The sequence below is a fragment of the Thalassophryne amazonica genome, chromosome 8, assembly GCF_902500255.1.
Source record: "Thalassophryne amazonica chromosome 8, fThaAma1.1, whole genome shotgun sequence".
Classification (NCBI taxonomy): Eukaryota; Metazoa; Chordata; class Actinopteri; order Batrachoidiformes; family Batrachoididae; genus Thalassophryne; species Thalassophryne amazonica.
The window spans coordinates 58929309-58956811 of record NC_047110.1 but is presented as its reverse complement, the minus strand read 5'-3'; positions in this window follow the sequence as shown (position 1 = coordinate 58956811).

Here is a 27503-nt window from a genome sequence, read left to right as displayed (position 1 = left end):
AGAAACGTAGACCTTCAACAGATCGAGCTACACTGAAAAAATGTTGACTGTAGTTGCAAACGTGAGGGAGGTGATATGAAATGAGACAAGACTAGACTTGCTGCTGTCTGTCCGTCTCTATATGTGTGTATATGTGCATATAAAAGACATACTTTGTGATCTGTCACAGTGTCTGATTAAAGACCACCCTGTGATTTTTATCTTTATTTCTGTGATGAAGGACATGTGTCTACTGACAGCATTTACTGATGATACTGCTATTTATATCTTGCAGGAACAGACATACTTAAATGATGAAGTGTGAGCATAAAAAGCTGAACAAATACACAAGTCAGATCTTCACACCTTGCGATACATCATCGCACATAATTTCCGTTCTCACATTTCGTGAAGATGTTTAACACTGTGTGTCTGTTGGGCGTTATGTGATTTCATAACAGGAAATGTGAGATATGCTGATAAACCAACAAGCCAAAAAAAAAAAATAAAATACCTATCAGAGTGCAGATGGGATGACAAATATCAGAAGTGTGGGTGTCTGAATCTAACAAATGTACAGTGAGATGCCTCTGCTGAATCACCCTCTTAAGAAAGAATGTTAAATACACCAAAGCACACCTTCCTTCTGCTCAACAAGTCTGAACACAGAGAGACAAGTCACGGTCTGTAGTGTTACTTCATGTCTAAGAAAAGGAAGTAAAACCACAAGTGAGAAAGACGGTTACAACACAAAAACAAGAAGTGGGTGGAAAGTGTATGAGCAACGGTTACATTGTGAGCTGTCATCACTGCTGCTGAAAGGTCAAGTGTGTACATGGGTGTGCATGTGTTTTATGTCTGCATATGGAAAGACGGCGGCTCTCTGAGACACTCCAGAGTTAATCTAGCACATATGCAATAGCAAACCAGCTGCAGCACCACATCCATCGTGACCTGGCCTCTTTACTAATCTATTTTATCTTCTGTCACCTTGAGTTGGCAGTGCAGCGGTGCTGTAACTGCACGTGCTCAGCTGCACACAGCTTCTTTGGATTTGAAGTCATTCAAAACAGAACAGAAGACGATCGTTGCAGTGGCGGATCCAGAATATCTTTTTCTTGGTGGGGCGAGGTGAGAGCATGATCATTTAGTGGTGGGGTGACTGAATTTCTAATAAATGTGCAAAACAAAAACCCTATTATAAAGTACATTTGAAGTTGTTAATTCACCTGGATAATACATAACACATTCAGAGCTCCCCATATGTGGATACAAGCAGTGAAAATAAGACTCCTCCGTTGAGTATCTGGGCTAGCATGCTGAGAAGCTCGAATATCTGGAAGGGTCTCGGGGTAGAGCCGCTGCTTCTTCATATCAAAAGCAACCAGTTGAGGTTGTTCAGGCATCTGGTGAAGTTGCCCCCTGGTCATCTCCTGATAGAGGTCTTACAGGTACGTCCAATTGAGAGGACGCCCTGGGGAAGACCCAGGACACACTGGAGGTGCTGTATTTCCCAACTGACTCAGAAATGCCTCAGGAGTCCCCAGGAACAGCTAGAGCATTTGGCGGAGGATAAGGAAGTGTAGGATGAGCGACTTGGTCTTCTTCCTCCACAACCCAGACCTGAACAACTGGCAGAAAATGAATGAATGAATAGAACTTGCAAAGAGGGTGCTTAAAGGAGCTCTAGGCACACATATAAATTTAATCATTGCATTAGTGATTTTGAATGCTATCTCCAACTAACCAGCTAAATAATGCGATTGGATGGGGCAATCAGAAAGACTCAGGGTAAACTGCATCTTGTTGTTGCTGAAGTGTACAGGAGCACAGACATCACTAAATGTAAATAAAGTTTTTAAGTCGTATATAGACTCTGAGGCCTGTTTGTGTCGGTGCTTATGTCCGGATTCAAGCACATGAGAGTCTACGACTCCCCCTGGATGGGACGCCAGTCCACTGTAGGTTATTTCCCCAGCCGAGGCCAGTACCCAGTTACAGCTGGGTGGACTGAGACAATGTAGATTAATTATCTTGTCCAAGGACGGGTAGTGTGAGAAGGTTTGAACCCAGGTCTACATATTGCCAGGCCATTCAGATATCTGCTGTCCAAAAAGGGGCTTACAGAATGGGCTTCTCCTCGGCAATGAACTTGTCACATAATTTGTTATCTTAAAAAGTTTATATAATTTACCTTCGTAGTCAACCTCTCTGTGCCATCAGACACTTCTAGTGATGTTTTTGCTTGTACACTAGCAACAAGAAGCAGTTTACTAGCGTGTTTCTGATTGCCCCATCCAGCAACATTAATTACCCAGTTAGCCCACGGTGGTGCTTGTGTTCTAAATTAAAAATGCACTGATTAAATTCATATTTAGCCCAAGTGAAAACGATGACCTCCAAAACATCTAAAAACTGGGCCTAGGTTGAAAAATGTTGGAGTTCTCCTTTAATCAGCACAACTGCTTTTCTGAAAGGACACAAATGCAAATTTAGAAAATGTGAGAAAAAATACAGGCTGAACAATGAAAACCAACTCAGCTAACAACAAACAACCCAGTCAGAACAAAGACTGCTCTCCTCCTATTTCGTAATTTTACCACCTCCTTCTTTCTGGACAAACTTGTTTGACAAATCCATTTTTATGTGATAGTAAACCAAAGCAAACAGAATAATAGTGGGCGGAAGGAGAGAATCTTGGATTATGTGATTGAAGGACCTCATTTAACCCCAGTGCAGCATATAAAAAGCATTTTGTTACCGCTGTGGAAACTAGGGGGTGCTATAGGACTAGATGAATGATGGTGGTTGTGAGAAAGTGAGGCTGAAATCATAGGATTTTGAATGGCAGTTGTAAAGTTCCTAGTTGGGTTTGTGGAGGCTGCAGCCCCATGAAGCCTCACGCTGGAGCCGCCTGTGTATGCAACCTGTTTGTCCTTCTCAGACGTGGACGCAGAGACCACCCGCCTTGACTTGAGTATACAGCAGACCGATTGCGGCTGCAGAGCAATGAGCGCTCCACGACCAGATAAATGTCTGCTTTCATGAACCACATGAGAACGGCCTACATCTGCACGACATTTAAGACTGCATTTGGATTGAACACAGCTTACAATTTAACATCAGAAGAGGTGGAAATGATGGATTTAGGTCTGTGCAATGGAAAGTTATGCGGTTAAGAAAACAGGATGAGCGGAGGACAGCTATTCATCTAGTCCTTGGTGGATTAAAAAGAACACCTGCCTGCATCAGTACCCTGTCTTCACAGATTTGGAAAACTGCAACGTATGATTTTAGAACAAGTTCTGGGGTTCTCTTTTTGTCATCTGCAGTAAGGTTTTAAAGTCTGTGTGTAATATGTTTCTGCATATTAACAAAACCAATGATTCCGGTAATCTGACCACTTTTTTCAGTAACGAGTAATCTAACGCGTTAATCTTTCCAAATCAGTAATCAGATTGAAGTTACTTCTCCAAGTCACTGTGCATTACTGTTATTTTTGCATTGCCAGCATTTAACTTGGCCCATGGGCAGGAGGTCGGGGTTCGACTGAACTGCCCACTTTGCCCACTTTCAGCGAGCTGCAAGCTTTTAATCTGCAGTTTTGTGCTGCAGCTTCGAGTTGAAAAAACATTTGTCATCTCTCAAAGCGCGGTGACGACAGCACACCTTCACTGAGCTTTACAAAGACATTTTAATGCTTTTTTCCCCTTTATTTAAAACTCTGAGCTGCTCTCTGTGTCTCCTCACTAAAAATAGCTGATCCGCGGCGCATTAACAACTAACACTTTTTTCTACCGAGATGTGCCTAAACTCTCTTTCTGAGGATGACATGATGTAAAAAAAACGCTGATGAAACTTTCTTACCTGTCGTGGTCGTGTTTTCTGTATAAATAAACATCCATTCTTCCTGCTCAGATGATAAAGCAGGGGCGAATCCAGACAGAAGGGGAGCGTGGGGTGGGGCAGGGATGTGGCTCCCCACAACACCCCTAGATTAAAGGTTCACTTTTGAAGCCTTTTTTTCTACTACTACTTATAATAATAATGTCAACAACTAAAATGTTTAGAGAGAATTTAAATGTTACAAAAATGTTACAAAGAATTTAGTAGTTACATTTATAAACAATGTAGACTAGAAATTGCAAGTTTTACCATTACAGTGCCATCAACAGTTAAATATGAGGTCAAGAAATATGTCTTTATTTTTATTTTTTAGAAAACAAGTATTCATGTTCATTGAAGTCAAGAAAGGGTGAGTATTGGTAAAACGGGTTATCATTTTCATGTTGAGGTGGCGGGGGTGTTGTCGGCAGCTGCTGAACATAATTAATAAAGTAATCAGTAATCTAACTTAGTTACTTTAAAACTGAGTGATCAGTAAAGTAGCTAAGTTTCTTTTTCAATGAGCAATCGTTAATTGGATTACTTTTTCAAAGTTACTGTGGCAACACTGAACAGAACTCATCATCTGCAAGATAGCATATGCTGCTTTTTTTTACATTATTTTGATTTATAACAGAGTCGGGTGCTATGACGCTAAAAATAACGAAGAAGCAGGAACAGCACTCGTGGCTCTGTGATTGTATTGATTTTGATAGCCGTCTCCGCTGTTTGTGCAGCTCGAGGCGTATTTTATCGAGAGCAGTAAAATAACAAAGGAGATGGGCTGGAAGTTCTCTATGTATACCAATCAGAATTTATAAATTGCTCCATTACCTTTATTTCCCTTGGTTACTCTGGGAACATTAGCAATTATTCTCTCATGGGCTTGGCTCATAAAACTAATAATCTGCTGATTTAGTGCCTCGTGGCACAGTGCATCCAGTCTAGCCCACTTTAATCCATTCATCTTGCCACCTATTAGTTTTATTTTGGAAGAACAAATTGCTTTCCAAGAGAAAATGGGTCAATAGGTGGCCTCTATTAGAAATTACTAACAATGTGACTTTTTCTTCTTTTTCTGCATATTTGTTTGGTAGAGTTACGCTGGCTGATTATCATTCCATTTGCATACTGGGAGGTTGCTTCAATTATCTTTCTTGGGCTGCATGACAAATTGCAAATAGCTGAGGTTATATATGCAACACTTAATTTATTCGGCTTGCCTCTCTCTCTCTCTCTTTCTCTCTCTGTCTGTGTGTGTGTGTGTGTGTGTGTGTGTGTGTGTGTGTGTGTGTGTGTGTGTGTGTGTGTGTGTGTGTGTGTGTGTGTGTGTGTGTGTGTGTGTGTGAGATCATGGAGATGGATGTCAGTGAGCAGACAGGATTTCTGCTGCACAGTGCCTCCATCCCACTGTCCCATTAGCAGCTCCTGAGGGAAAAGAAAGACCTAGAAGCTGAGGACAACAGACCCAGATTAGCTCATAAATCACCACCTTGGGGGGGCGAGGCAAAAAGTGACATCATCATTGTGAGACTTTCTGGCCTGTGATTGGGCTGACTGTGCAGGCTACAAAAGTCCTGTTTGGTAAATGTGGGTTGGTAGCAGACTGGTGTAGCAGAACATTCCACCATTTGTTTGTTTGATTGCTTCTTTGTTTGTCAGCAGGATCTCTCATGAACAGAATTTGGTGGAGACATAGATCTTGGGTCAAGAAATGCTTGATTACAGTTTGGTGTGCATTAAAGTGAAGATTTAGTGTTTGATCTTTGATCCTGATTCCTTTGCTCCTAATCCTGTCTCTGATCTTTGATCTTCAGTTCTCATTTCTTAGGTTCTATAATCAGGATTGCTGACCTAAACAAGCAATCCTGATTACTGATCAAAGGCTAAAGACCAAAAGTAGGCTCAAAAAATGGCTCATTGGATGAACTTAATTCAACTATGTGCAGGATTTCCATCTAATAAATATATGTAGCACCAACTCAAATAAAATACATCCATGCAAATAATGTAATTTAATTTAGTTGAGACTACATATATTTATTAGAAGGAATCCAATCTAATGAGTCCATTTTTTTTTGAGTGCAGACAAATGACTTTTTGAATGAACTCAATTCAATTATGTGCAGGATTTCCATCTAATAAATATATGTAGCCCCAACTCAAATACAACACATCCATTCAAATAATGTAATTTAATTTGGTTGAGACTACATATATTTATTAGATGGAATCCAATCCAATGAGTCCGTTTTTGAGTGTATCACTCAAACAAATGACTTTTTGGATGAACTCAGTTCAATTATGTGCAGGATTTCCATCTAATAAATATATGTAGCCCCAACTCAAATACAACACTACATATATTTATTAGATGGAATCCAATCCAATGAGTCCACTTTTGATTGTATCACTCAAACAAATGACTTTTTGGATGAACTCAATTCAATTATGAGCATGATTTCCATCTAATAAATATATGTAGCCCCAACTAAATTAAATTAAATTCTTATCTTGCATGGATGTGCTTCATTTGAGTTGGGGCTACATATATTTATTGATGGAAATCCTGCTGAAGATTGAATTGAGTTCATCCAGTGCATCAGTTTTTGAGTGTAGACTCAGGATCAATGGATGGATCAGGCCATTGAGCTTTGAGAAAACAAAAAGACAACAACAAAACATCAACTTCTTTGAGGGGCTCCGTTTCTCCTCTGTAACTGCAGTTTTCCTCGTTTTGTGACGTCCAGGAGCTGTCACTTGCTTGTGCACTGATTTTGAGCGATATAAATATAACTGAATTGCATAAGACAGCTGTACGTTTTTGCGTTCTGTCCCAGTACAGTCTGGCACTGTTGCTGCTGCTGCTTGGTGGCTGCCTTTGGCTGTGAAGCAGCTGTTTGTGAGGCGCGCAGTGTATCTGGCTCTGTAATAAGACATGCGGATCCCTCCCATATACACACTCAGAGGCCTGTGGTCGCACAGCTGGCCCCATCTGGCCAACCGCTCTAACCTCACCACTTCCCCTCTCTGGGTGGGATGACAGACAGAGCCAGCGCGGAGAACCGAAGGACGGGGGACCGTCAGCCCGGGTGGAATGTGCTGTCCATACAGCAGAGAAAAGTCGACCAACAGGGAGGGCGTGTTTATGTATCCTAAAGTGAACTTTTCATAGTCATACGGCACCTTTATGGCCCCTGAACCGCACAGCGCCTGTCTCACTTTAGCGGCGGTTCTCCTCCTGTCAGGACACATGCCGCACAGCTATAATAGAGATGTTTATACAAAATGAAGCACGCTGTCCACTATTATCACTATCACTGCTCCCAAACAAACGCTGTAAGCTCACTTAATGGAAGCTGACGGATTTAATTCCGTCTCCTTCAAGAACTCGCTTTAAGCGACCATGGGGGGCCGTCTCCCGCGATACACTGGGATCCTACTTTGTTAACCCACTAAGGGCGGAGGCGATGTGTTTGTCGCATGAAGGGAGTCGCCCCCGTCCTCCTGCGGCTGGCCTCTGCCCCCGCCACCCCGGCAGGCTCTGCTGATGTAATCTGCCAGACTAAAAACTTACACAGGATCCACTGATGAGATAAGGCGCCCCACGGTGGGCTTATCTGCTGCTGTCAGAGGAGAGGAGCCGGCGCTCCTTCTCCTGCCTCCCTTGTGTCCTCCAGCCTGTTGCTCTGTCAGACTGGAGCAGATTTGTGTAATGACATCACAGGGAGACTGAGGCCTGGCGACAGTGGCCCAAAGGCGTCCGAATCATAAACCTAATTGGTGCCTGTCGCAAGTTAACTACATAGCAAATTTCCACATTCGCCCAGCGTCGCTTTAGTGTTTGAAAGGCTGTGAGCTGGGAATAGCTATTTTAAACAGCTTGTATAATTTGTAAGGAGTTATATACAGACTTCCCTGTGTGACGGGGGTTTACAGTTTTTAGTGTTTGTCCATATGATTAGAGTATTTGCAGGAATACTGCTGTATGTTCGTGTATTTTTCGCTGTCAGTCACCTTGTTGTGTGGTTGACGTCTAATGAGGTTTGGGCACCATGAGGAAAGGTAACTGGGATATAAAGCGGGAAATGATGTGTACATTTATGAAGGATCTCTGGCTTCTTTTTGCCTGAGGAGCCATTATAATGATGTATGAGCCAACTCGGTTACACAGCCATAGTCTTTGCACGCAACCACAGTGCTTCTGCCGGAGGCACCTTTTACGCCACCACATTCAAAAATACTGCACTGAGCCCAGCCAATCGCCTGGCTTTACAGCCGAGGGTTAAGCGGCTTCCCGACCTCAAAGCGAAGGGTCAGTGCGGAGGAAAAACATCACACAAGAGCCACAATTGCAGCCCTCAAACATGAAAAGTCTCCTTTTATTTTTGACAGACTTCCCACTTTTAATGGCCGGGTCTATGTGCTGCATAAACAAACAGTGAGGCTTGGCCTGAGCAGCCAGCCAATAGCGGTGGGTTTGGTGGTGAGCTGGATTACAGGCTACAGTGGAGCTGTGGTTAAAATGGCACACACAGAGCTCCACTCAGACGCTGTGACAGTCAGTCGAGCTCTCTCTCACTTTCTAACAGTTCAGTGGCAACAGCGGTATTTCCAGATGTCAGAGTTTTGGGTTTTGGTCAGCTGGTTCTGCTCAAGGTTCTATTAGAATTAATAAATTAAGGGGATTAATAAACTGAATCATTTTTGACCTTGTTGAATGTTTGGCATTCAAAGTAAAGGTCAAACAAGGTCGACGTCCACTGGATTCATGACGTATGACATATGTTACACCGTTACATGATAACTATGCATGACACATGGCGCAAACTATTCCTTTTTAAAACCCTTTTATCTTTTGCATCACTAATTTGCATCACTTTTTACCAAAACTGGACAAATTTTAAGTTTTGACAAATGCACAAACTGAAATTAACCTTTGTCACCATTTTTACTGTTTTTACCCCATAGTAACTCCATAGAATTCAATCATAGATAGTCCAAACTATACCTTTTTAAAATCTTTATAATCACATAAATATGACTGGAGCATTTTTAATTACAACCCTGTGTAATTCTTTATTGATCTCTACCTGGCCACCGATTGAAATTTCAAGTGGCTCATCTGCAATGTCTAAGAAGAATATGGCCAAATTTGGAGCTTGTATTACCATTTGAATGATTCTTCTGCAAATACTCTGTTATCTGCTGCACTAGATGCAATGCTTTTACTTGTGTTGTTTGGCTTATTTATTGCCAGTTTTACTCAGGTTTTTAAAGCAAATTTTATGATTCCTGATAGAAGTTTGACTGTGGTAGACTGGCGCCCTGTCCATTGTGTACCCCACCTCTCGCCCTGTGACTGCTTAGACCCTTGACTGGTGTAACTGGGCATAGAAAATGAATGAATAAATAGTTGATAGAGGGTTGAGTTATGGGCCGAGAAACATCCTGTTCCATTTCAGTGCGGATGCCAATCCTACGATGCTGCAAAGGACATGAGCAAAACCTTTTTTTTTTATCTTTGTTGTTGTTCTTTTTTTAGTCATTTCAAAGATTATGGTGCTGACTAGATTCAGTGTAGTGAGTCCAAGATAGTATTTCAGCACTGGCATTCTCGTCTCTGTGACCTCAGCCTTTGAAGTTGAAAAATGTCTGGAAGGTGTTAATGCCATGAATTATGAGATCACTGGACAGATGTGTTTGGTGATGTTAGTATCTTTGCAAGAGAACAAAGGTCCAAGTCTTTAATGTTCTGTTGCTAAAAGTCTTCCTGTATGGTTGTGAGACATATTAACCACTGACCTAAGGTGATGAAGGGATGTCTTTGGTCACTTTGGAGGATCTTTGGGTACCACTGCAATAACTTTGTGTCAAGCAAACAGCTATGTATGGACAATCTGATCAGTAGTATCACTTGCACTAGGACACCCTCGACATTTTGGCCATGTAGTGCTTTTCTGTGGGTATGATCCAGCACAGAAATGTTGAGGATCCCAGTGGATGGAGAAGCCCAAGGGGATGAACATGTATCACATGACTGTTGCAGATAGAGGGGTACTTTCTAGAAGTGGAGATGGATTGTTGTCTGCCTGGGTGGTTGCCATCCAGGACCTCGGGTGGTTCTGTAGTGTGTTGGATGCTGCAATGGGCAATACCCCTTGGTATCCCCATAATTTAAACCATGCATTTAGTGCATTTTTTTTAACTGCTGTATGCTTTCTCCTGTATGGATTAACCCTACTAATGGTGTTCTTGCTGTTAATATCTCTTTGTATTATTTGAAAGTAGCCTCTATTATTGAATTTTACGTCACTGTGTAAAATACCACTACATATCAGTCACACACTGACCTCCAGTGGCCACCAGGATCCTACGATTAGCAACAAGACTTTACAAGCAACTTGAGAGGCCTGTCTGTCTTTACTTTATTTTACATATTAAAAGAGTCTTAACACAGCTTAAAATTAGAGGTTCACTGGTCTTCAGTTGTATCTATCAGAACCCAAAATATAGGAGGTGAATGTGCAGTCGTTTTTGCAGTTAAGCCTCAGTCCCACCGAATAATAAAGCCATGAATAATGAGCCATGTAAAGATTGGCTGGAAATTTCAGTGATTATTTGAATAATGATCCACGTATAAAATCTATCACGTATCTGTTACGAAGAAGCCTCTATATGCCTCTAAGTACTTCGCATGTGCCAGGTATCAGCCTCTAGTGAGCCACGACTGACCTGTCATTTGAGCCCCGTCCAGCATCGAATGGCTTGTGTTGCCGCGTATGATCCACGTCAAGCCACATATGATCCATGTAGAGCCATGTAATGCGACACTGGTGCACGTTTAGGCATGTGTTTAGTCCAAACCTCCAGCCCTCCCACACTTGGTCCCTTTAAAGTATGGGTTTTCAATTCACAGCATCCATTCAAGATGTCACACTTTTTAAACGCAGTCCAAAAAAGGTGTTCCTGTCACAGTCTGCCGGTGTGCGCATCCCTGCATCAGGCTGCAATTCACAAGACACCACACTGAGCTGGCTGCTTTAATTATATACACCTGCACCTGTATGGATCACCCCCTCCAAAAAAATAAAATAAAATAAAACCGATCCACAAACACAAAACCCATCCTTAACCAGACCAGCTAGAACTGAGCCACGGGTTCCTGGACAGTCGCCTCTGTGCTTCTTCTCGCTGGCTTTATTTCTTCCGTGGCTTACAGTCATTTTGACACCATGATCCAACTTTTAACTTTGTGTTCATCCGTTATTGTCTGCAAAATTGCTTTTTTTGCGAGCTGGCGTTCTGCATAAATGCTCGTCTTTTGTGCGAGTCATTGCATCAGTGCGCACAGGGCAGAGCTCTTCTGATCCATTATGACAAGCGCAGCTCGTCTGAACGATTATAACGAGATGTTAAATCTACCGTCAACTTACTTTTACAGCTGCTTATGAAGAAGGAATGAACATTAAACTGTTTTACCAAGCCGTTACAATATAAAAATTACAAATAATTACCTTTTAGGCTGTTCCAAATACGTTCTCCACCTCATGCAGCATGAGAGACAGGAAAAAATGGTCCCGCTAGAATAGCCCTCTGTGATACCAGAAAGGATTAGAGGTGTTTTTAACATCTAAATTCTGACAGAAAATGATTAATCCGCTACAAAATAATTATTTTATATGCAGTGTCCAGTGCACAAAGCAGGTGGGATTGTCACGACGATGTGCACGCGAGGGCGGAGCCAAGATAGCCTCGTGTCCTCGTAGCCACCAGGTGCTGCGATAATGGGCTTTTAACAGTCTCATCCTCACTACAAACATTACATCCTCGTTTGTCCTTGTGGTACCCCTGCCCCACGCTGTTTTTGCTAAATTTTGAACTTCTTGAAATTAGTGCCATGCTCAGAGATGAGCCTCGTTAGCTAAATATTCTGCCACTCTTCTCCCACGATTGTTGAATAACTGGAGTCGCACCAAAAAAAAACCATGCTACGTGCCTCATTATTCATCGTTCATTATTTGTAGAATAATGAACAATAATAACCTGTTGAATCTGTGTGGACTCACTCACTCCATTAATCCGGCGCATCATGACCTGCTATTTGCAGACAACATACTCTTGTGTTTGTCTGATCTACGTAGCTGCCTGTACCTTAGCTCCTCCCATCCCCATTGCAGTCCCTCCCCTTTCTCACACAATTAATGACTGCACGTTTAATTAGTGCCAGCAGTTCCCTCCCAATAACTGTAACTTCATTAGTGCTGTCAGCAGGCCAAGCAAGGCTGCACATAAACACGGCTCATTATGACTCTGACCTATCTTTTGTCTCCTCCCTGCTAGAGAGCCTCCCTTATTTATCTCTTACCATCTTGCTGCACGTACACACATATAAATCTCACAGCATAATGAGGGTCCTGCAGCTTTGGGGTGGGTGGGAATCCTTGGGGTTGTTTTTCACTCCATGCACAGAATATGATGCAGTTTAGAAACAAATCTATATCATAATTTTCTAAAGCCCAAATCTGTGTGTCTCTTATATGTTAGTTAGCTAGTTAGCCTGGTGAAAAACTCAAAAACCACACATAGTTAGTTAGTCGTTATTTTTTAGGAAACATGTAGAATTACCTGAAGATGAGCAGTATCAATTTTCTAAGCAAAACTGTTAGCCTGTTATGTTACAGGGTTATTTATGCTAACATTAGCATGTATGTATTTCTTTGGCACATCATAAATACTACTACTCACAATGGGGCATGTGAATGTTAGCCCAGCATGTTAGCGGGTTTGCATGCTAATGATACCGTGTATGTATTTATGTTAGTATGTATGTATTTCTTTGGCACATTATAAACCCTACTACTCATAATGAAGGAATTGTCAGTTCATGCATTTGTTAGCCTGGTATGTCAACAGGTTTTCATGCTAATGTTAGCATGTATGTATTTATGTTAGCATGTATGTATTTCTTAAGCTTATGATGAAATCTTGCTGCTTCCAGTGGAGACATTCAGCTCATGCTAATGTTAAGTGCCATGTCAGTGCAATTTGACAGAGCACTTAATGCCAAGCCAGCACCTAAATAATTGTACAACATATTGTTATTTTGAAGATTTTGTTTCATTTCATAAATTTACTCAAATACATGACCAACATTTGGACACACTTTCTAATTCAACTGAATGGGAAAGTGTGTCCAAGTGGGCAGTACAGTTGCTTAGTGGCTAGCACTATTGCTTCACAGCAAGAAGGTCATGGGATCGATTCCCAGCCATGGCCTTTCAGTGTGGAGTTTGCATATTATCTCTCCATGTTTGCTTGGGTTTCCTCCGGCTTCCTCCCACATTCAAAAACATGCAGGTTAGGTGGATTGGAATTAGATTTGTAATGTGTGTATATATATATATATATATATATATATATATATATATATATATATATATATATATATATATATATATATATATATATATATATATATATATATATATATATATTTAAGTATTTCAGTTTTTCCAGCTGTATTACAGTGAATTTATCCCTGGGAATGGCACTAGTAAATAAAAAGCTCATGAAAGTGCACCCCTTTGTTTTAGTCTTGCACTGTGACACAGAAGAAGCTAGTATAATGTATTTTTCACATGGAAAATACACCATTTGGTAGTTTGTTATCCAAACAGTAATGTGATGGTTCATATCATGAGCAGTAAAGTGGAGAATCATCTCGTATTGATTTATTCTGTGATCTGCCACCTTTAACTTTACACCTCGCATCAAAATGCACTGATTGATCCCTGTACAATCTTTTGCAACAAGATCAATTTTACCCATTATGGGCCTGAGATGGTCGGTCTATGTTTATGTATCCTCCAGTGTGGAACAATGAATAACCCTGCCAGTGAGTCCGATCTCAGACTGCAGAGAAGTGATTTATGACGGGCCTGAGAGTAAGCTCTCGTGACATTATTTTCTTTTCTGGAGAGCTGTGTAGATCACTTATAAATGTGCTCATTTGCCTGCTCATTTCTCCTCTGTCCTTGCTATGCTTGTCTGACAGAGTTGTGCCTTTCGGTGCTTTTTGGACGATAGCGATAACCCTGAGCCTTGTTAGATTCCTGACAGGCGCAGATTGTCAGTCTGTGATTCTGAAACCTCCCTAATCAAAAAATCTCTCAGAGCGAGCCAGCAGATTCTGTCGGGGTCAACGTCATCAAAGCCTTTCATGTTCCCTCGCTGAAAGCAGAGGGAAAGTGGAGAAAGCTTTAGCAGGTACAGTGTGCTCTTTGTTTATACTTTCTCTTACCAATCTGGTGCACAGATGGCCAACAATTATTTCTCTGCATGTGCATTGCTGCTGGCAAAGCACCAGGTTTTCCAGAGATTGGTGTAATCCTTTATTATTTATGATTGTCTGGGATTTTTTGGATCAAGATTGAATACAATCTGGTGAATAACGGAGATGAGGCAGATGAGTGGAATGAAATACAAACAGAGGGCGTGGAAATGGAGAAGGCAGGACATCCATAATGAAGATGTGACGTTCACTCGCAGCAGAGCTGTTCCTGAATCCGGAGCTTTAATCCCATTAACACTGACTAAATATACCATTTATTTTAAGCTTGCCAGTGGTGGTGTTTATGCTAATTGCCTGGTGGCTCACGGCGATTTTAGAAGACCCAATCTATACCCAATCTTTGACACATCATCATCTTTGAATGTCTGTAGGACAGTTTGTGAGTTGGAGTCAGGACAGCTCAGTTGTTAGAGTGTTGGTCCACTAATCCAGGTAAAATGCAAGCTCTCCTAGGAGACCAGTTCAAATGAACTGAAGGAGAAGTCCTGGGTAAACATGCTAACAATGTGAAACAGGTTTTAATCTGTTGATTTTGATAAAATCCAAATGATATGCAGCAGTATTTTGATGGTGTAGAATATAACTGAGTACATTTACAGGTAAATTAGGCAGATAGTTTACACTTAAGACTCGCTGACATACCTTAGCCTGTCATGTTTCTCAATTTTCAGGTGGCTGTTCCTATGTGAAAGGCTTATTAAAGAGTCTGTTTCAGGTTGTTAATAATACAGTAATATTTTTGAAGGCAGTAGAAGCTTTGGATAACAATAGGCCTGACACTCTTCTTTCCAATAATTTCTGAACTTATGTTCTTTATTTTTCAGGACTTGTGGTATCTGGTGGTGGGTGAAATTAGAGTAGAATTAAATGAACTGTATTATGAATTAATAACTAATGTATTTATTAATCATTATATATTAATAACTGCATTATTAATTCAGCATATCAAAATACCCTTGTGTACCAAAATTCAGTAACCTGTGTCCCGAGATAGTGACTATCAATGCTTCAACATAGCAGCCATATTGGAATTCAAGATGGCAGCCAACTCGATAGTTAAACCTCTTGGATCCAACAATTTTTGAATTCAGCATTTGAAAATACCCCTGTATGCCAAATTTCACACTTTCTGCCAGAAGTGAACATCTTTTTCACATATCTGCCTCACTACTGTGGGTGCATCAGTGAGCATGCAAGAACTCTCTATTTAAAGAATGTTTATCCTGGATGTGAAAATGACAACTGCATTGGTTGGAAATTAGCAAGGAGACTCATGCTGCACTCTGTCCTACCATGCATCAAGTGGAAGATGTTACCTAAAATGTACTGTATTCTGAAGCAATTGTTTAATGTACTGTCTGGAAACAAGGATCTCATTTTCTGAAGCAAATGTACCATTAGTGTTCAAGCAATTCGAAACAGTGTATAATTTATGAAACATCATTTTGCATTTTCTTACAAATAGTGGCGATAATGGGCCTGATTTACAATAGGTTTGTGTGTGCAAAAATGCATGCACACACCTTAGCTCCCACAATAAAATGTGCATGCTGATTTACTAATGTCGCGTAATGAAGATTGTGTCTTTGAAATGCACAAAATAGAGCATATTGTTTATTTTACGTTTGCCTTTATGATTACACATTTTGTGGTGTATCCACCCGAGCACACAAAATTGTGGGTGTTGAACGTGCAAATAGGTGATATTTGCCCATGCAATACGATTGGTGAAGGTCAAAAGCAGTTTCAGGGCTGAGATTGCATCTGTAGTCTAACGTGTGAAGCCTTGGTGCTATCTTATCCACTATTGCTTGATCAAAGCAGACTCTCGTAAGTGCATTCCCCTTGAGCTGTTTGAGGTATGCATTTCTTTGTTTTCAATCTAGAATATTTAACACAGAAAACACCACGATTACTGGCAACACTAATTTATAGTGGCCATGCATGGGGTTGACAATGGTCAGCACCACCCACAGCACCTGTGGAAAGCACCAGCAACAAATACAACATGCAAAAATGATTCTTATTCTATACCATATCTTCACAATGATGTGAATGTGAAGACAATATATTAACAGTGGAGTCAGTTCATCACAGGAACACGCATTTGAAGATCATCACTGTAAACCAACAGTTTAATATTAATCCATCAATCAATCAATTTTTTATATAGCGCCAAATCACAACAAACAGTTGCCCCAAGGCGCTTTATATTGTAAGGCAAGGCCATACAATAATTATGTAAAACCCCAACGGTCAAAACGACCCCCTGTGAGCAAGCACTTGGCTACAGTGGGAAGGAAAAACTCCCTTTTAACAGGAAGAAACCTCCAGCAGAACCAGGCTCAGGGAGGGGCAGTCTTCTGCTGGGACTGGTTGGGGCTGAGGGAGAGAACCAGGAAAAAGACATGCTGTGGAGGGGAGCAGAGATCAATCACTAATGATTAAATGCAGAGTGGTGCATACAGAGCAAAAAGAGAAAGAAACAGTGCATCATGGGAACCCCCCAGCAGTCTAAGTCTATAGCAGCATAACTAAGGGATGGTTCAGGGTCACCTGATCCAGCCCTAACTATAAGCTTTAGCAAAAAGGAAAGTTTTAAGCCTAATCTTAAAAGTAGAGAGGGTGTCTGTCTCCCTGATCTGAATTGGGAGCTGGTTCCACAGGAGAGGAGCCTGAAAGCTGAAGGCTCTGCCTCCCATTCTACTCTTACAAACCCTAGGAACTACAAGTAAGCCTGCAGTCTGAGAGCGAAGCGCTCTATTGGGGTGATATGGTACTACGAGGTCCCTAAGATAAGATGGGACCTGATTATTCAAAACCTTATAAGTAAGAAGAAGAATTTTAAATTCTATTCTAGAATTAACAGGAAGCCAATGAAGAGAGGCCAATATGGGTGAGATATGCTCTCTCCTTCTAGTCCCCGTCAGTACTCTAGCTGCAGCATTTTGAATTAACTGAAGGCTTTTTAGGGAACTTTTAGGACAACCTGATAATAATGAATTACAATAGTCCAGCCTAGAGGAAATAAATGCATGAATTAGTTTTTCAGCATCACTCTGAGACAAGACCTTTCTGATTTTAGAGATATTGCGTAAATGCAAAAAAGCAGTCCTACATATTTGTTTAATATGCGCTTTGAATGACATATCCTGATCAAAAATGACTCCAAGATTTCTCACAGTATTACTAGAGGTCAGGGTAATGCCATCCACAGTAAGGATCTGGTTAGACACCATGTTTCTAAGATTTGTGGGGCCAAGTACAATAACTTCAGTTTTATCTGAGTTTAAAAGCAGGAAATTAGAGGTCATCCATGTCTTTATGTCTGTAAGACAATCCTGCAGTTTAGCTAATTGGTGTGTGTCCTCTGGCTTCATGGATAGGTAGAGCTGGGTATCATCTGCGTAACAATGAAAATTTAAGCAATACCGTCTAATAATACTGCCTAAAGGAAGCATGTATAAAGTGAATAAAATTGGTCCTAGCACAGAACCTTGTGGAACTCCATAATTAACTTTAGTCTGTGAAGAAGATTCCCCATTTACATGAACAAATTGTAATCTATTAGACAAATATGATTCAAACCACCGCAGCGCAGTGCCTTTAATACCTATGGCATGCTCTAATCTCTGTAATAAAATTTTATGGTCAACAGTATCAAAAGCAGCACTGAGGTCTAACAGAACAAGCACAGAGATGAGTCCACTGTCCGAGGCCATAAGAAGATCATTTGTAACCTTCACTAATGCTGTTTCTGTACTATGATGAATTCTAAAACCTGACTGAAACTCTTCAAATAGACCATTCCTCTGCAGATGATCAGTTAGCTGTTTTACAACTACCCTTTCAAGAATTTTTGAGAGAAAAGGAAGGTTGGAGATTGGCCTATAATTAGCTAAGATAGCTGGGTCAAGTGATGGCTTCTTAAGTAATGGTTTAATTACTGCCACCTTAAAAGCCTGTGGTACATAGCCAACTAACAAAGATAGATTGATCATATTTAAGATCGAAGCATTAAACAATGGTAGGGCTTCCTTGAGCAGCCTGGTAGGAATGGGGTCCAATAAACATGTTGATGGTTTGGATGAAGTAACTAATGAAAACAACTCAGACAGAACAATCGGAGAGAAAGAGTCTAACCAAATACCGGCATCACTGAAAGCAGCCAAAGATAACGATACGTCTTTGGGATGGTTATGAGTAATTTTTTCTCTAATAGTTAAAATTTTGTTAGCAAAGAAAGTCATGAAGTCATTACTAGTTAAAGTTAATGGAATACTCAGCTCAAAAGAGCTCTGACTCTTTGTCAGCCTGGCTACAGTGCTGAAAAGAAACCTGGGGTTGTTCTTATTTTCTTCAATAAGTGATGAGTAGAAAGATGTCCTAGCTTTACGGAGGGCTTTTTTATAGAGCAACAGACTCTTTTTCCAGGCTAAGTGAAGATCTTCTAAATTAGTGAGACGCCATTTCCTCTCCAACTTACGGGTTATCTGCTTTAAGCTATGAGTTTGTGAGTTATACCACGGAGTCAGGCACTTCTGATTTAAAGCTCTCTTTTTTAGAGGAGCTACAGCATCCAAAGTTGTCTTCAATGAGGATGTAAAACTATTGACGAGATACTCTATCTCACTTACAGAGTTTAGGTAGCTACTCTGCACTGTGTTGGTATATGGCATTAGAGAACATAAAGAAGGAATCATATCCTTAAACCTAGTTACAGCGCTTTCTGAAAGACTTCTAGTGTAATGAAACTTATTCCCCACTGCTGGGTAGTCCATCAGAGTAAATGTAAATGTTATTAAGAAATGATCAGACAGAAGGGAGTTTTCAGGGAATACTGTTAAGTCTTCTATTTCCATACCATAAGTCAGAACAAGATCTAAGATATGATTAAAGTGGTGGGTGGACTAATTTACTTTTTGAGCAAAGCCAATAGAGTCTAATAATAGATTAAATGCAGTGTTGAGGCTGTCATTCTCAGCATCTGTGTGGATGTTAAAATCGCCCACTATAATTATCTTATCTGAGCTAAGCACTAAGTCAGACAAAAGGTCTGAAAATTCACAGAGAAACTCACAGTAACGACCAGGTGGACGATAGATAATAACAAATAAAACTGGTTTTTGGGACTTCCAATTTGGATGGACAAGACTAAGAGTCAAGCTTTCAAATGAATTAAAGCTCTGTCTGGGTTTTTGATTAATTAATAAGCTGGAATGGAAGATTGCTGCTAATCCTCCGCCCCGGCCCATGCTACGAGCATTCTGACAGTTAGTGTGACTTGGGGGTGTTGACTCATTTAAACTAACATATTCATCCTGCTGTAACCAGGTTTCTGTAAGGCAGAATAAATCAATATGTTGATCAATTATTATATCATTTACCAACAGGGACTTAGAAGAGAGAGACCTAATGTTTTTCTTTTTGAATTTTTATGCTTAAATAGATTTTTGCTGGTTATTGGTAGTCTGGGAGCAGGCACCGTCTCTACGGGGATGGGGTAATGAGGGGATGGCAGGGGGATAGAAGCTGCAGAGAGGTGTGTAAGACTACAACTCTGCTTCCTGGTCCCAACCCTGGATAGTCACGGTTTGGAGGATTTAAGAAAATTGGCCAGATTTCTAGAAATGAGAGCTGCTCCATCCAAAGTGGGATGGATGCCGTCTCTCCTAACAAGACCAGGTTTTCCCCAGAAGCTTTGCCAATTATCTATGAAGCCCACCTCATTTTTTGGACACCACTCAGACAGCCAGCAATTCAAGGAGAACATACGGCTAAACATGTCACTCCCGGTCTGATTGGGGAGGGGCCCAGAGAAAACTACAGAGTCTGACATTGTTTTTGCAAAGATACACACCGATTTAATGTTAATTTTAGTGACCTCCGATTGGCGTAACCGGGTGTCATTACTGCCGACGTGAATTACAATCTTACCAAATTTACGCTTAGCCTTAGCCAGCAGTTTCAAATTTCCTTCAATGTCGTCTGCTCTGGCCCCCGGAAGACAACTGACTATGGTTGCTGGTGTCGCTAACTTCACATTTCGCAAAACAGAGTCGCCAATAATCAGAGTTTGATCCTCGGCGGGTGTGTCGTCGAGTGGGGAAAAACGGTTAGAGATGTGAACGGGTTGGCGATGTACACAGGGCTTCTGTTTAGGGCTACGCTTCCTCCTCACAGTCACCCAGTCTTTCCCGGCTGCTTGGGATCTGCCAGGGGGTAACTAACGGTGGCTAAGCTACCTTGGTCCGCACCGACTACAGGGGCCTGGCTAGCTGTAGAATTTTCCACGGTGCGGAGCCGAGTCTCCAATTCGCCCAGCCTGGCCTCCAAAGCTACGAATAAGCTACACTTATTACAAGTACCGTTACTGCTAAAGGAGGCCGAGGAATAACTAAACATTTCACACCCAGAGCAGAAAAGTGCGGGAGAGACAGGAGAAGCCGCCATGCTAAATCGGCTAAGAGCTAGTAGCTACGCTAAGCTAGCGGATTCCTAAAAACACGCAAAGTGAATAATGTGTAAATAATTTAGAGGTGATTCAGCAGAAGGAGTGCTTTAGTTAAGGCACGTAAAGATTACACTGGGAAACAAATCGTAATCTAGATAACTAGATCAATCTAACTGCGCAGATTAAACAGCTAACAGATACAGAAAAACACCGCTGTGCTCCGGAACAGGAAGTGATACAATACCGCAGTGAGAGCCAACCACCAGTAGAGGCCATTTTCTGTACCCGCTTACACCAGTTAATGGTCACTGGGAATAATAATAATAATACAAATATTTTACTCAGGGTATCCCTCATCGAAGAAATGAATGCTGAGTCTGTTAACAGCAGGGTGACCTAATAAGCTCATGATCATCTTTATTCATGCGGGTGCTTTTTACAGCAGCGGTAATGAATCCAGGCTTGTACCATATACCTTGCACCTCCCGTGAAAGAGCAGACAAATTATTTGCAAGGCACATTAATTTTTGATTTGGTAAATTATTAGTCAAATACATTTTTAGTTAAAATGTGTGTTTCTCTTGATGTGTTCATGCCTCATTTTGTGTTTAGGCTCATTAAAACATGCAAAATCCTCATTTATGCATCACATTACCACCCGCTGTCTTGTGTGAAATTATTCTCAGTAAATCATCTGCAAAATGTTCATCAACCCAGCACTAAAATGTTTATGACACCGGCAAAATTTAGTATTTGTTGTATGGGATCTTTGTAAATTGGGCCCAATACATCTTGCTGTGCAGGTATTTGTAATGGACCATCTAAGAAGTCTGTGCTCCAGTATTTCTGTTGAGTGAAATTTTAGAGTTATTTTGTTTGTATGTTAGCACCATTAGCACTAATTAGCACGTATTAAAAGCTTGGTGATGTTAGTTTCACGAATGGTGCCACAGTTAATGAGGGTGTATGCTGGTCATGGTTTTGAATTCCTGCACTCAAAGCACCCATTGCAAACACCACCACCCTCTGTACATAAATATACATTAATCAAACACCAAAACCAAGGATAGCTTGTTAGCCACAGCCAGCAAGGTAAATTTGAGATAGGTGTAAATTTTTTTTACAGCTTTTATTCAGCCTGCTGAGGTCACTCCGTTGCCCATGCTCCACATGGTCATGAGTTAAGCCTAATTTAGCTACTGCGTCTCTGCAGCTCCGTAGCCACACAGCTCTTCGCGTCATTGCAAACCCTCTCTGCACCCCTCTCTGTAGCCAGATATGCACCTCCCAAAAATTAAAGCTACATGTCTAAATGACAGAGACTGAGCAGGCTGTGATAGGACACTTTTCCAGTTTCACTCATTCATCTCCCATCCCATTTACAAGTTTTTGCAGTGTGCATGCTGATTACATTTCCATCGTATGACAGAAGTCCGCAAATATGACCACCTATTTACAACACAGCACCAAAAAACTACAAAGATGCTCAAATGACCAGCAGTTCATGGAGGGAGATTGCACATAACGTTGGTTTGGAGGTCAATGATTGTATAAAGAAGTGGAGGTCATTGAGGGACAAATTGGTCGAGAAAAAAAATAACCAGCAGCAGTGGCGGTGCGGGCGGAAAGAAAGTTCCTGTCTTGTTCTTCACATCGTGGCCCCTACTATTCCAGCAGTAAATTGCATTGTGACACCCACTGACGCGATGGAAAACTTCAAAAGGGTCACGCCAAAGTCGACGTGATTGCGTGGCCACGGAGTTATGGAGTTGTAGAGGCATGAATCAGGCTTTAGGCAAAGTCATGTGCTGCCAAGATGCGAACATCTCGAGCCGCCCATTTTGAGCTTCTGACTCGCTCTTCAGAAAACCTTTGGGAGTTTGTCCAGTATACACATGCAGGTATACGCAGCAAAATTGTAAACACAAAAACAGTGAGAGTGTTAAATTAACACTGGAAAAGTGTCTATATCCACTCACTCTTGTCAGTGTTAAATGAACCCTTTTGAAAGTGTTAATCTGACACTGACAGTTTTGGGTTAACTATAAAAGTGTCTATATGTGTCTACTCTTTTCAGTGTTGAACACTTTTGAAAGTGTTAAAAAGACACTTTTGAAAGTGTTAAAATAACACTTTTGAATGTGTTAATTTAACACTAACAGTATTAAGGTTAACTATAAAAGTGCCTATGTACGCTTAATTTTCAGTGTTAAATTAACCCCTTAATGCCCGAATTTATATAGCTGTATATAAAACGTTTTGTGTGTGTTTTTGCCTTTAAGTAGATGGTAAATAATGTTGAGATTATTAATTTCACTTTTGCACAAAAACTAGATAGTAATATTGGGTATTCTGGTAATGACTTTATGTTATAATGTTATAATAATAATGATGGTATGTTGCAAATTTGCGACAACAGGCATACAGGTCAATTTGGTAAGTTGCATATTTGAGTCAGAGATTGTAGCATATATGCGACGATGGGCGTTAAGGGGTTAACAGTTTGGCGGTTTTGTTATATATGTACCGTCTATAAAGACTACACATGGTGATGTAAACGGTGCTGAATGGTGCGTTATGTCTGTGACTCTTCGAGGTATTCTCAGCAGCACTCAGCTGTCGTGGCCTCTGATCTGCTGGCCTCACCAGCACAGGTTCCAGCTGGAGGAGCCCTGTGATACGCTGTCAGATGGCACATTCACTCTCCACAGCTCTGATAACTTCCTCTGCTCTCTATTATTCTTCTCAGTCAATCTTTTTCCAACCACCATCCCTGCACTCTGTCTTTCTTTTCAACTTAATAATGAAATGGAGTGGCCCTCCAACGCGAGCGGCGCTGCTGGCTACTGGTGAAGGAATCATTTTCGGTGAGCGTACGTCAGTCAGCAGGTAGAGGAGCACTTGTGGAGTCAATTTGGCATAGAGGAGTAGAGCAATATTACTGTGTGTCAGGGAATATGAAATACTCACCGTGAGGAAGAGAAGTGGGGAAATGCAGAAGACGAAGATGGAGGCCTGCTGTTTCTGTGACACTTCACAGATCACAATGTCATCTTCCAACTATGGTTACCGTTACATCTTTGTAAGCAACTACTCATTCTGTTGATTAAATCATATATTTTATACACTAGAATTTTGTCGTATTTCTCATTTTGATGTTCTGCCCTGCAGTACCCTTATGCATCCTCATTTGATGTATCTGAAGATACGAATATCCTCCTCGTGGAACTTGTGGCTCCATAAACCAGAAATTCTGACCCCAGCAAATGCACATTTTGTGCATGAGCTGTTACCTTGACAACATTATTTTCTTCGAGGCAGTCATGTGAAGTCATTCCCATTCCATGTGAACGCAATCATGGAACATAACAGAATTTACCCTCAAAGAACTTTAATCACATTAAGCGTTCAGAAAAGTGGATTAGACTAACAAAATCACTGTTGAGAAGATCAAGGTCTATTCAATCAACTGGTACCACTTGATCCTGCAAGCACTTAAATGTAGATTTTTTTGGTTTTTTTGTTTTGTTTTGTTTTTTTTCATTCTGTCTGCCTCTTGCTGATGGAGCACATCCAGGACGAGAATTTTCACAAGGAATAATTAAATATACAACCAAGCTGTCAGACTCAAACTATTGGCCCATGGGCCAGACATGGCCTGCAAAATAACTTGATTTGGCCAGCCACTCGTTTACATTTTGTTAAAATGGTCATATTGTGCAATTTTACAACTATGATATAATAATAATAATAATAATAATAATAATAATAATAATAATAATAATAATAATAATAATAATAATAATAATAATAATAATAATACCCTTTATTTAACCAGATAGAATCCCATTGACATTGAAACCTCTTTCAAGGGTAACCTGGCCAAGAAGGCAGTGGCACCCGTCACGACCATCAGAATAACATCATCACAACAAGTGTTGTTGTTCATTCGGCTGCTCCCATTTTGTTTGGGATCATCACAGCGGATACAACCAGATCTGCTTTGGTATTTGGCACAAGTCTTACGTCGGATGTCCTTCCTGACGCAACTCCAGTTTTACCTGGAAAAACACACACAGCCATTGGTGTTTCGAAGAGTTCTCCCATCCAAGTACTAACCAGATCCTGCACTGCTTAGCTTCTGAAATCTGACGGGATCAGGCTCACACAGATCAGACCGGTGACAACATCATCATGAGAACATTAGTGACAACTAGAATACAAAAAATACAATCTTCTTGGTCGTAGTAAAGTGTAGCGTTGGAAAGTCTAAAAACAGATTTGAATTTAAAAACACAGGCATTGTGCAAAAGAATTCAGTTTGCGATCTTTTAGGATGGAGCAGAAGATGTTCAATGTGGTCAACCCAGACACTTTCAAATCAGACTAGAGAACATTACAACCAAATGGAGCAGAAAAACTAAAAGCTTTCTTTCTGGCTTAAGTGCAGACATGAGGTACACAAGCATAACATGTCATACGAGCGCAGAGCATAACGGCTTTCAGATCTCCAAAGAAAACTTTATAAATTGGCCTGAACCAGTCCAATAAGAGTTTTGTAAACCAGAGTCATCCAATGTGTATATCACCTTATAGTCAAAGAGGGCATGCCAGCTTTGGCATACAACTCACAGTGATGGGTGAGACGGCTACAACCAGTGATGAATCTCAGGACACAATGATACAGGCGGGTTCAGGACTGCAGACAACTTGAAGCACACCTATACACGACATCGCCATAGACCAACAAGAGCAGGAAGGTGGCAGTTATTAGGAGCTTCAGAGCACTTAAGGAAAAACATGACTTATTTCTCTAAAGGAAGCTAGTTTCACCCTTAATGTGGAGATCAGGTGTTTAAGATGAGCTTTGAAAGAAAACTCTGTGTCAGTAGTTAATCCCAAATACTTGTAACTGCTGACTAGCTTGAGAATATTACCTCGAGCAGTTTGAATCGATCAAGTGGTCAAGTGGTAGGCTTGTGACTGGAGGATGCTTGGTTTACATCCCTTTCAGACTAGAAGTCACTCAGGGCCCTTAGGCAACCTCCTTAATCTCCAGGTTGCTTCCACTGTGTAGTGAGTACCTTGCATGGCAGCACCCTGACATCAATGTGTGTGTGTATGAATGTAAGGCATCCCAGTAAAGTGTTTTGACCATGAAAGCGCTACATAAATGAAGTCCATTTGCTCCAACTGTACAATCTGCACTGCGCCCACTAAATGTCTATATTGGGTCATCTGTCTGTGTCTCACAGTGCAATGGTGACGTGGATTTGGCACATAGAAAGTCAGACAGATTAAAAGCATTTCTATGGAGTTTATGCACCCACACATCTGCTTACTTGACTATATTTTTCCAAGTGTTAAAATGACCTCAAGTGGCCCCAGGCAGCATTTGAACCCATTCTCTATACCATGTCATGATTAATAATGTGTATTTCTTCCATCCACAGTTCAAAGTAATGCAACTATGAATTTTCAGAGCTGAGGGTCTGTTGAATAACCCCCTAATTCTGAGTCTTGATTATGCAGTGAGAAGGGTGTGAGTGAAAAGCTGTTTACAAAGGCTACTGTGTGTCAGAACCTTTCAGCAGGCTGCCAAATTAAGTGGATGAGAATATAACTGGCTGAGCTCCAGATGGACACAGGAAGATCACATGAAAAGACAGCGAAGGTATTCACTGGTGAAGAAGAAGAAGAAGACATCATGTCAGCTGTGTGTCTGATGGTTCAAAGTGTAAAACCTGTGACACCTAGACTGTGTATCTGTAATTTTAGCTGTATGACCTCACAAACATATACTTTAATGAATATATAATTACTAAATGAAAATACTGCAGAATAAGAGCTGCACCAGATCAGATTGCTACTACAGCTGCACAAGTCTCCCAGAAATATAGCCTTGAAGTGGAAATATGGTTCCAATTTCAAAAGATTTACAAAAATTAAGCCCCATCTCTAACCCTTATCCTAATCCTAACCCTCAAATAATTTACCTGGCTGCTGGACAGCCAACACATCAGCTTTAGAGTCTTGTTCTGACACCACGAGTGTATAAATTGTGCTTCCAGAAACAGTGGGCAGATTTGGAAGTGCAAAAAAACCCAAAAAAAAAACCCATAACAAAACAGAGTGTCCTGGATCACAAACAGTATGGAAATACTTCTTTACATGTTGATCAAAGAGTGATTAAAGTCTGAGTGTGCCACAGATTTTCAGGTTTAAAAGTTGGCTGAGTGTAAACCTCTACCAAAGCACAACAAGCGCTCCACACATATTAAAACTCATTAACTAAATTTATGTCTGTAAATTGACGTCACTATTGTCTAGAAAACGTAAAAAAAAAAAATAAAAAAAAAAATCGTTATCAGCTGATTAACGTTTGTTGTTTGTATGTGATTACGACTGAGTCATGTTTCTGACAGGGGTATTATCTCGTGCACATTTTGTTTCTGTGCAGGCTTTAGTTTGAAACATTAATCCAGCACGTTTGTTGATGTGAGTTATCTCAGTTTCTCGCCTGCACAGTGCAGCATGTCTGTACTGATAGTAGTTACTCATTTTGAAGTAGCGATTGGCCCTGTGTTACCAGTAAAATGCACGCAAGCTCATTTTTGCGTTTTCTCACACTCTTCATGTGTGAACATTTGCCTTTTGATAAGGACTGTCATCCTGTTTGCATTGATTACAGCCTGATGACTCACGCTGACAATACAATACGGGCATTTGGTCTCACCCCCACATTGTGCAGGCTCTTTGTTACATGGAATGTGCGTGTGCATGCCTGCAGATGCATGTGGGCATAGTTACATCTGCCTGTGAATGACACAG